Source organism: Hypomesus transpacificus, chromosome 12 (assembly GCF_021917145.1).
Source record: "Hypomesus transpacificus isolate Combined female chromosome 12, fHypTra1, whole genome shotgun sequence".
Taxonomy (NCBI): domain Eukaryota; kingdom Metazoa; phylum Chordata; class Actinopteri; order Osmeriformes; family Osmeridae; genus Hypomesus; species Hypomesus transpacificus.
Window position 1 is genome coordinate 9,905,624 of NC_061071.1, and position 10,221 is coordinate 9,915,844.

The 10,221-nt window shown below is 52.1% G+C and overlaps 1 protein-coding gene across 1 annotated transcript in view; it reads right to left on the reverse strand.

The window, feature by feature from the left end:
* The window catches only part of greb1 (growth regulating estrogen receptor binding 1), a 17,186-nt gene extending 16,709 nt beyond the window's left edge, over positions 1-477 (reverse strand). Inside the window, 1 exon segment of the mRNA XM_047031402.1 lies at positions 389-477. The gene's annotated coding sequence lies outside the window, so the exon portion shown is untranslated.
* Between the last annotated feature and the right edge of the window lie 9,744 nt (positions 478-10,221).

Consider the following 10,221-nt stretch of genomic DNA (forward strand, 5'->3'; position numbering starts at 1 on the left):
ATAAATATATACACTTAAACGATATGTTGCCAAATAAACAATCCCGTAGTGACTAGAGAGGTCAGCTTTCACTCTGCAATTCTCTCATTGCTTGTCTCGTAAATGGAATAGGCTAGGCTAGGCTATTTAGAAGAGTAGCTGATGACTTTATGTCCAGGTAACATGCAGACGAAACGATGGTGGTCAAATAACTCATATGACTGTATGATGTGTTACAGCGTATCGACTAATAGCACTGAGTCCACATCGTTCTCATTGTTATGCTTAGAGAATATGGTGTCGATGAGGCAGCATTGGCTACAATAACGGGGGTAAAACAAAAATAAGTTTAAGAGAAATAACGTTTACCTGTTTGTAAGATATTCAACAAAACACCAAGTCAACGTACCTTTTTTTCAAGTACCGCCTTGTCGATTATCCTTAAGCAATAAGTCTACGTTAAGAATTAATTGAATATTCCGCCGGGGCTACATGTCCACTTCGTTTCTTGAGTAGGCTACTAATCCAGTTGACGCGCGTGTCGGTCGCTCATCCTCTCCTCTGACCGCACCAGTCAAATGTCCCTCCTCCTTCGGGAGACAATGGTATGGTCCGAAGCGACACGAACTGTGACTGGAGACCTGAGGAAAGCCGCCGGGGAACTAATCTGAAACCGTTTATTACTGTAACAGTGGAGGAGGAACCGCTCAAGAAATGTTGCGTTTTTTTACGAAAAATTACCGAACAATTACAGCTTTCGCGATGGGGTCATAACATGACATCATGTGGACAGCTAGAGTAAAATATGTATGGCTTGGCTTAATGAATGTTCTTGGCCTGATTTACACTTAAAGCAGTAATTTGTTAATACCGGCCGTTAAGATTGAATATACCGTTTCAAGTTGTTTTTCATCGTATTCATTTTTCTTTTGATTCATACAAGTATTATTGCTAATGTTGTTTTGTAAATTGTACAAAACGTAAATAGTTAAACGGACTGAAATGTACAACTTTTCCCCCAGTTAGCGGTTACATTGGATTTGTTAGACATTGTCGCCCTCTTCTGGACACTTACTCTAATTACAAACACATCGACGAATAATCCCACGCCATACAAGCAGACTCGAATTGCCCCCTTGTGGCTGATTGTATAAACTGCAAGAAAAAATAAAAGCGTAAAAGAGGTTCCGGAAAGAGTGATGAACGGGTGCTCTCACCAGTGTTGTTGAAAGGATGGAGGCACATGGTCACATGCGGTCGAATGATATACATTTAGCAGGCTTTTATACATTCATACAAAACATGAACTTTTAATTGTCTTGCATGTTTAGGGTAACATTTATTTTAGTGTTTTAAAATGTTCTCAAGTTTGTCTGTGCAAGATGACTTTTAAAGCTATCTGTGACTCCATTCAGGATATCTCTACCAGAAGAATCAATGTCTGCTTCTGAGATGTCATTGTGTCACACTCTACGGCAAAGTTATGTTACATGAACATAAGCCCATACAGCCACATCCAATACTAAAAACACGCACACTAAAATACATGTTCCATTAACATGTATTTTAGTTTAGAGGAGAGAGAAAGAGAGAGAGGGGAGGGATAAAAAGACACCCTCATACCTCCATTGCTTCATCTCCGCTGAGACAGAATTATTAAAATGACACGAGCACATCGCACGCTGTCACCCGGCGGGGCCACCACACACCGTCACACACGTTCTTTTTCTCATTTTCTTTCTTGCCCCCCCCCCCCCTCCTCCCACACACACACACCCTCTTCTACCTCCTCTCCCCCTCTCCCCTCCACCAACCCCCCCCCCCCCCCCCTCCTCCTCCTCTTCTCTGAGGCAATCCGTCATCATGACGGGCTCCGGTCCCCCCGCTAAGTGCCCACGGGCGCGACAGACAGCCGCTGGTGACGGGAGCACTCCAGGGTTGTCACGCGCTAATACGCCCACCGCCCTCCCCCCCTCCTCGCCCACGCCGGAGTGAGAGAGAGAGAGACAGAGAGAGAGAGACAGAGAGAGAGAGAGAGAAAGAGAGAGAGAGAGAGAGAGGGGGAAGTGTATTCGTCTTGATCTGAGTCCACACGGTGGTGACGACGCTCCGGCCCTCGTGAGTGAGCGAGACCGATGCCACACCGTCGTTACTGAAGGTAAATGAAAAGACACGCACACCCCCAATGACATACCCGACGACACCTCACCTCACTTCAACACTCCTCCTAAAAATAACAACTCTCGTCAACACTTCCCGGCCCCGTTGGGCCTCAGCCTTCAACCCAGGCCGTTCAGACGGGGTCCACAGCCTCAGCAGAGAGGCTGGGGTGGAGGTCTCTAATCCTGGTGAGTTATGGCAGTGTGGCGCTGGTGCGGCGCTGGTGCGGGCCGGGCCCCTGATGGGAGAACAGGTGTTGGACGAGGTCCAGCGGAGCAGGGGGGCGGACGGCTGATTCATCGGGCGGGACCAGACCCGGTTCCCCCGGCCTGGGGGGACGATTTGTAAAGGTTGTCAGAGGGTGAAGGGGTGAGGGGAGGAGAGGTGGGTAGAGGAGGGGGAAGAGAGGCGGGGAGAGGAGAAGAGGAGATACCAGGAGAAGTCATCTCATAAACGGATACTTTTTTTACTGATGAGTTTTTCTGTGCTGCTATTTTATCAAGGTAAACAAAGAGAAAACTACTTTTAAATAGTTTCTAAGCTCTAATACAGTAAACGCTTGACCAATAAACAATAAACTCTGTCTACAAATCAAACCTATATTTTGTCTAGGCTCATCAGCCCCATACTTCATACATCAGTATAAACCAGTGGTGATATAGAAGAACCTGCAGATGCTGTGCCGCACAGTCCAGTCCCACCGGCCACGGCAAAGGTGTTCATGAGAGGCAAAAAAGAAGGTATTTCTAATTTACACACAACGATGGTCAAAGTCGTTTAGATGAAAATGATAGTGGTTTTGCAAGCTGTAAAGCATATCATTATCATTAGGCATTTACACACTGATCCAGCCTAGCTTAGGCTCTGCTCTGTGGGACACACAGACCCTCCAAAGTCATTAAATCCCTTTAAAAAGAGCCTCATTTGAGCAGCAATAAAAAATTTAATCATTTTATTACCAAAAGAGTATTTAACAAGTCGCTAATGAAATGCCAAAGGCAGGTTCTCTAAGTTTAACCTTCAGAAAGAAAACCATGTATCACTTGGTCTGTCCTGCGGCATTGTGGGAAAGAAATGTCACCCTCCATTATCTCCCTCACCTGAAGTGGTGCATCTCCCCCCTCTCAACCCCCTCAACCCCCACCCATGCTGTCAGAGAGGAGGGTGGGGGGTAGAATTAGGTGATTCAATTATTACCCATCTTTACGCGTGAGCAAGGGAGAGAGCACAGCTGCACTCACACACACACACACACACACATACACAGACATGCACACTCATGGCACACATCACACACACACGTCACACACACAAGTCACACACACACGGGTGCACACACACGTGCGTCTCACACTGTGAGGAACTTGTGACGGGACGGCAGGGTGTAAAGAGACAGTCCCCTGCTCTCTCACAGGCTGTTCTCCCTGCCGCAACCACACTCCACCAGAGCTCTCCACGGGTCAATTAACAAGAAAATGAGAGAGAGAGATGGAGAAAAAGAGAGAGAGAGAGAGAGAGAGAGAGAGAGAGAGAGAGAGAGAGAGAGAGAGAGAGAGAGAGAGAGAGGGAAAGGACAGAGATATAGGGAGACAAACATGGGAGAAAGACATGGATAGGTGGAAATGGAGAGATAAGGTGAGAAATAGAGATATGGAGAGATAGAGAGATGAGATGGAGATGCATAGAGACATGGATAAGAAAGTGAAAAATGGAGAGAGGGGCGAAATAAAAAGATATAGAGAAGATACACAAATACAACTGCCTGTATGTGTGTGTATAGCTAAATGTCTATGTTAGTGTGTGCATGTGTGTATAGCTATGGGTGTGTGTGTATGTGTGTGTGTGGTGGGGAGGTGTTTGTGAGTGTGTGTGCCACTGAGAGGTCTATATTTTCAGCGATGTCCTTAAGGGGGAAGGAAACACACGCAGCACCTCTTGTGACACTAAAAATGGCTCCATACATTACCACTGCAATTCCTTTGACGCACCAAAATAATTTATGGCCAGTAACAAAAATACTCAATTTCCAATAACAAGTTTTTGCTCTTTACTGAGGGGAAATGCTCCTCAAAGTTAATTGAAAAGTGTCCTGGCTTCATTTGCATAAGAAACACATTGAAGGTTGAAAAATGATAAATAAATACATGGCCACCTGTGAAATATGGCTTTTGACTCATGGGTCATTTGTAACTTTCCCTTTAATGATGTGACAGGTCTGGGTTCTCCAGCCCTCCCTGGAATGAGATGAGAAGCAGGAGGTTTTGGAGAAGAGGAGAAGAAGGTGAAGAAGATACGTTAGAAAGAGGACATGAGAAATCTTAATCATGTTTGTCTGTGTGCCTTACAGTCTGTCTGTCTGTCTGTCTGTCTGTCTGTCTGTCTGTCTGTCTGTCTGTCTGTCTGTCTGTCTGTCTGTCTGTCTGTCTGTCTGTCTGCCCGCATGTCTTTCACACTCAGTCAGACTGTCTCTCCATATAAGGAGTACAGTTTGTAATATTGTAACGATGGCGCTAGGGGTCTATATTGGAGTGGATGCGTAATAATCGGACGCAGAGAAGAAGACCTTTTTATCCTGTGTCCCATACACCGCTCGACTACAGGTTTTATTACTACACCACCACTCACATGTGAATGCCAACAACAAGTCATTAACTCACATACAATTCACAGTTATGGCAACAACGATAACTTATAGTTACTAATATCCATACATCATCCACTGACAAACCTAATTGACAGAACAACAACACTCAACTCAAACATGCATACAACATTAACCAAACATGAAACAAGTATGTGAATTGCGCCACCCACAATCCTTTGCGCCAACAGCGCGAGTTAACACGCGACCAATCCGTGGGTCGCTACATAGCCCCCACCTGAGGGGTCAGTCGTCCCCGACAACCCCATCACCCAACAGGTAGTCTCTTAAGTGTCCTGGCCGTAACCGCCGCCGAGTTGGCCTCCTGGGACTGGTAGAAGGTGCCATAGGGGGGGGGTTACATTGTCCAGTGGGAATGGTGCCGCTGGTGTCGTTCTCTGCTCCACCCGTCTCTGGAGCAAGCGGGCGATATGGTGATAGTCTGTCCTGGTGCAGCACCACCACACGCCCCCGACCAGGCATGCGCACCCGATACACCACCTCAGAAACCCGTTCCATAACCTCACTGGGCCCCTGCCAGTGACTGCATAGCTTGGGTGACACCCCCTTCTTACGAGTAGGGCAATACACCCAGACCTTGTCACTGGGCTTGAAGGTCAGCTTCCGACACCGGGTGTCGTAGGCTCTTTTCTGCCGCACCCCAGAGTTAGCCTGGGCCTGACGAGCGTACTCATGGACTACTTGGAGGCGATCTATCAACCTCCGGTAGTAATCCATCTCCTTTCCTCCAGCAATCTCCGGCTCGGGCGGGGTCCCGAAAACCAAGTCCACCGGTGTCCGTAATTCCCGCCCAAACATGAGGGCAGCTGGTGTGCACTGGCTGGACTCTTGGACGGCCGTCCGGTACGACCACAGGACCAGGGGCAGGTGGCGATCCCAGTCCCGCTGATGTTGGCTGGTCAGGATGGCGAGCTGGGTAGCCAGGGTGCGGTTGAACCGCTCCACCAGCCCATCGCTCTGAGGGTGGAGAGGTGTCGTCCTCGTCTTGGATACTCCCAGCCGTCGGCAGACCTTTGCTAAAGACCTGGGACTCGAAGTTCCGCCCCTGGTCACTATGGAGTTCCGCAGGGACCCCGAAGCGGGCAAACATCTCCTCTACCAGCCTTTCCGCAGTTGTGGTGGCACTCTGATCCGGCACCGCGTATGCCTCCGGCCATTTGGTGAAATAATCCATGGCCACGAGGACGTAGCGGTTGCCGGAATCAGTCGCTGGAAAGGGCCCAAGTATGTCCACCGCTACTCGCTCCATCGGAGCCCCCACCAGGTACTGCTGCAATGGGGCATGGGAGCGCTGCGTTGGCCCTTTCTTAGCAGTGCAAAGGTCACAGCAGTGCACATACAGCTCCACGTCCCGTCGACAACCTGGCCAATAGAATCGGCCCCTGAGGCGGCGGAGGGTCTTGGCGATGCCGTAGTGCCCCGCCCCCACCGAGCCATGGACGGTCTGAAGGACCTGTTGGCGGAGTTCACGGGGTACCAGCAGCTGTAGGAGGTCGCTTCCCCGGCCAGGAGCTTTCCACCTCCGGTGCACCAGCCCGTCATGGAGCTCCAAGTTGCCCCACTGTGATTGGTAAGCCTTAACCTCCGGTCCGTGGGCAGACACTTCTGTCCATTCGGGACGCCGCCCCGTCGCCAGCCAGTTGATTACCACCGCCAAGGTTGCATCGGCCTCCTGGCATTGTTGCAGCTGAGCGGAGGTCCATGGAGAACTCCCCTCGCAGTCAGCTGTCTGAATGGCTGCCACCGTCAGTGGTTGGTCCCGCTCCTCTTGTCGTTGGCAATACCGACATTCCAAGACTGCACAGGGGCGGCGGGAGAGGGCATCAGCATTAGCATGCAACCGCCCTGGTCGATGCTGGATCTCGAAGTCATACTCCTGTAGGGCCTCCAGCCAGCGAGCCACCTGGCCCTCCGGGTTCTTAAAGTTCAACAGCCAGGTAAGGGAAGCATGATCGGTGCGCACAAGGAAATGGCTGCCATGCAGGTACGGCCGGAATTGTCGCAGTGCCAGGACCACTGCCAGCAGCTCACGCCGGGTCACACAGTAGTTCCTTTCAGCTCGGTTCAGAGTGCGGCTAAAGTAGGCTACTGCGCGCTCCACCCCTCCAACACTCTGGGACAGTACGGCGCCAACTCCCACGTTGCTGGCATCAGTGTCCACGATGAAGGGCTGTTCCGCATCTGGGTAGGCCAAAATGGGAGCCTCGGTAAGGTCAGTTTTTAGCTGGGTGAAGGCTCCGGCACACACGTCGTCCCAGTCAAAGGGCTGTCCCTTGTCAGTCAGTCGATGGAGGGGTTTGGCAATCGTGGCGAAGCCCCGGACGAAACGCCGGTAATAGGACGCCAGGCCCAAGAAGCTCCGCAGTTCGGTGACGTTGGCAGGGGGTGGCCAATTCTGGACTGCGGCCACCTTAGCGGGGTCGGTAGCTACCCCGTGCGCGCTGACCACATGGCCCAAGAACTGCGTTTCTCTTGTCAGCAGGCGACACTTGGCAGGGTTCAACCGCAACCCAGCCTGACGAATGGCTTCAAAGACCTCTTGCAGGTTACCCAGGGCTCGGTCAAAGTCGCTGGCATGCACCAGCAGGTCATCCAGGTATACCACACAACGACTCCGTGGTATTTCAGCCAGTACCCTCTCCATCAGCCGTTCGAACGTCGCTGGTGCATTACAGAGTCCAAACGGCATAACACGAAACTGCCACAGTCCCTGTCCAATGGTAAAGGCAGTCTTTGGTCGTGCGTCAGGGGCCAACTCCACCTGCCAGTAGCCACTACGCAGATCAAGGGAACTGAACCAGCTGGAGCCTGTGATATGGTCGAGGGCGTCATCTATGCGAGGGAGGGGGTAAGAGTCCTTCTTGGTCACCGCGTTGAGACGTCGATAGTCCACGCAGAACCGCCAGCTGTCATTCTTTTTTCGAACCAGGACAGCTGGTGCGGCCCACGGACTGTCAGAGGGCTCAATTACCCCAGCAACAGCCATCTCCCTAACTTTGTCTTCTGCCACCTGTCGCTTGCCGAGGGCCAGCCGGTGAGGCCGCAGGCGGATGGGTTGGGCGGTACCGGTGTCAATGGAATGCTGAACCAACCCCGTCCGCCTACAGTCCTCATCCTTTGCTGCAAAGATATCTGCATAGTCCTCTAGGAGGTGCCTCAACTGGCCGCACTGCTGTTGGTCAAGGCCATCACTGCTGCGGCGGCAGAGTTCCCTCACCGCCTCAGACGTCTCCGCCGATGTATGGTTGGTAGGCTGACCTGGCATGGAGTCGCTGGTGGCAGCTGTTTGGCAGCTGGCTTGCTGGTCTCTGACCTTTGTGTTCTTGTCCTGGCCGGCCTGGAGCGCCACAGTCTCCCCACCAAGGGTGATGGCTGCCCTCAGGACATCAACATAGGCACCCCAACGGGACAACAGGTCCAGGCCGATAATGCACGAGTCCTGAATATTGGCAAGCCAGAACTCGTGCTCCGCCTCCTGGTTCCCAGCCTGGATCCGCAGATGCTTCTTCCCCTTTGTAGCAGCCTTCTCCCCTGTCACCGTCACCAGGTTCGTGTCTGACTTTGCCCATGCGCCGGAGAGCGTCCCCATGGTTCCTGGAAGGACGCCAGGACGCACCAGTGAGACGGTAGACCCCGTGTCTACTAGAGCTTGGCAGGGTTGGCCATCAAGCCAGCAGTCCAAATACAGTCCCTTAGAGTTGCCTACACGACCAATCAACAGTTCTTGGCTTAAGGGAGGGGCCAACGATTGGGGTGGCGGGCCCCTCACTGCGCCACCCCCCCGTCGTTTCCCGTCTGCTGTGGTGCTCTGGAGACTGGTGCTGGTGCTGGGCAGTCACGGGCAATGTGACCAGGTTCGTCACAACGATAGCACCGAAGAGTGGATCGAGGTCGACGGTTCCCAGCTGGGGCTGGCTGCCGCTGAAACTGCACCTGACAAACTGGCTCGGCCTCCTCACCCTCACAGTCGATGGCCCGGACGTGTGGAAGGGACAGCCGTGGGGCAGCCTGAGTGCAGAGCACCGCCTCTGCCCGTACCGCTTCTTGAAGAGCCCCCTCCAGGGTTCTGGGCATGGTGAGACGCACATGCTGGCGTAGCTGCTCTGGCATAAGCCCCTTGAGGAATGCATGGAGAGCCAGCTCCCCTCTTGCAGCGGCGTCGAACATTGGATAGCCATGGCGGGCGTAGAGCTGGATATCTGCGGCGAAAGCGCCCAAACTCCCTCCCTCCTGGCGGCGACAGCTGGCTAGCCTGTCCCTACTCTGGTCAGGGAATGGTGGCTGCCCGAACCGCCTCTCCAAGGCCCCGGTCAAGGTCTCCAGGTTCCGCTGTTCTCCCGGGGTCAGATCCAGGAGCACCTGCAGCGCATTTCCCTCCAGCGCCAGGGCAAGATGAGTGGCGGCTTCCTCGCTGCTCCAACCACCATGCCACACTGCCAACTGGAACTGGGCAAGATATGGCTCCAGGAGCGTCTCTCCATTGAACTTGGGCACCTTCGCTGGTGTTCTTGGCATGGCAGTGGAACGGGGCAGGATGGCCCCAACATCTACCTGTGGGGACGCCCCAGGTAGGTCAGGTTGGATGTCCACAGCTATGGCTGTGTGTTCTGTGGTTCCACTCCCGGCCTCTAGGGGGCGACAAGGCCGTGGCACACTGGACCCATCAGCGTGGGACGACGTTCTTGCCCTGGAACGCTCCATCTTCAGCCTACGTTTCTCCAGGTGTAGCTGAGTCCTCTTAATGGTCTCTTCAAGATCTGCGATTTCTTCCTCCATCCTGCGTGGTTGCGCCATCCCACTTCTGACACCAATGTAACGATGGCGCTAGGGGTCTATATTGGAGTGGATGCGTAATAATCGGACGCAGAGAAGAAGACCTTTTTATACTGTGTCCCATACACCGCTCGACTACAGGTTTTATTTCTACACCACCACTCACATGTGAATGCCAACAACAATTCATTAACTCACATACAATTCACAGTTATGGCAACAACGATAACTTATAGTTACTAATATCCATACATCATCCACTGACAAACCTAATTGACAGAACAACAACACTCAACTCAAACATGCATACAACATTAACCAAACATGAAACAAGTATGTGAATTGCGCCACCCACAATCCTTTGCGCCAACAGCGCGAGTCAACACGCGACCAATCCGTGGGTCGCTACATAATCATATTTCATAAAGTAAGCAACATCAAGAGACCTTGTTAAAGGGCCCTCTCTGTATGAGGAGTCTTTCTCCTCTGATGGAGAAATTAGCCTGCCACAGTTTATTTAACGTTTCACGCTACTTGGAAGGATCGAGACAGACGTCTGGATATGGAACCGTGCCGCTCCCTGCTGATTACTGGCAGGTGCGTGAGCAACAGAGACCAGAGGACAGCAGCTAATTTCAGAACCAGAC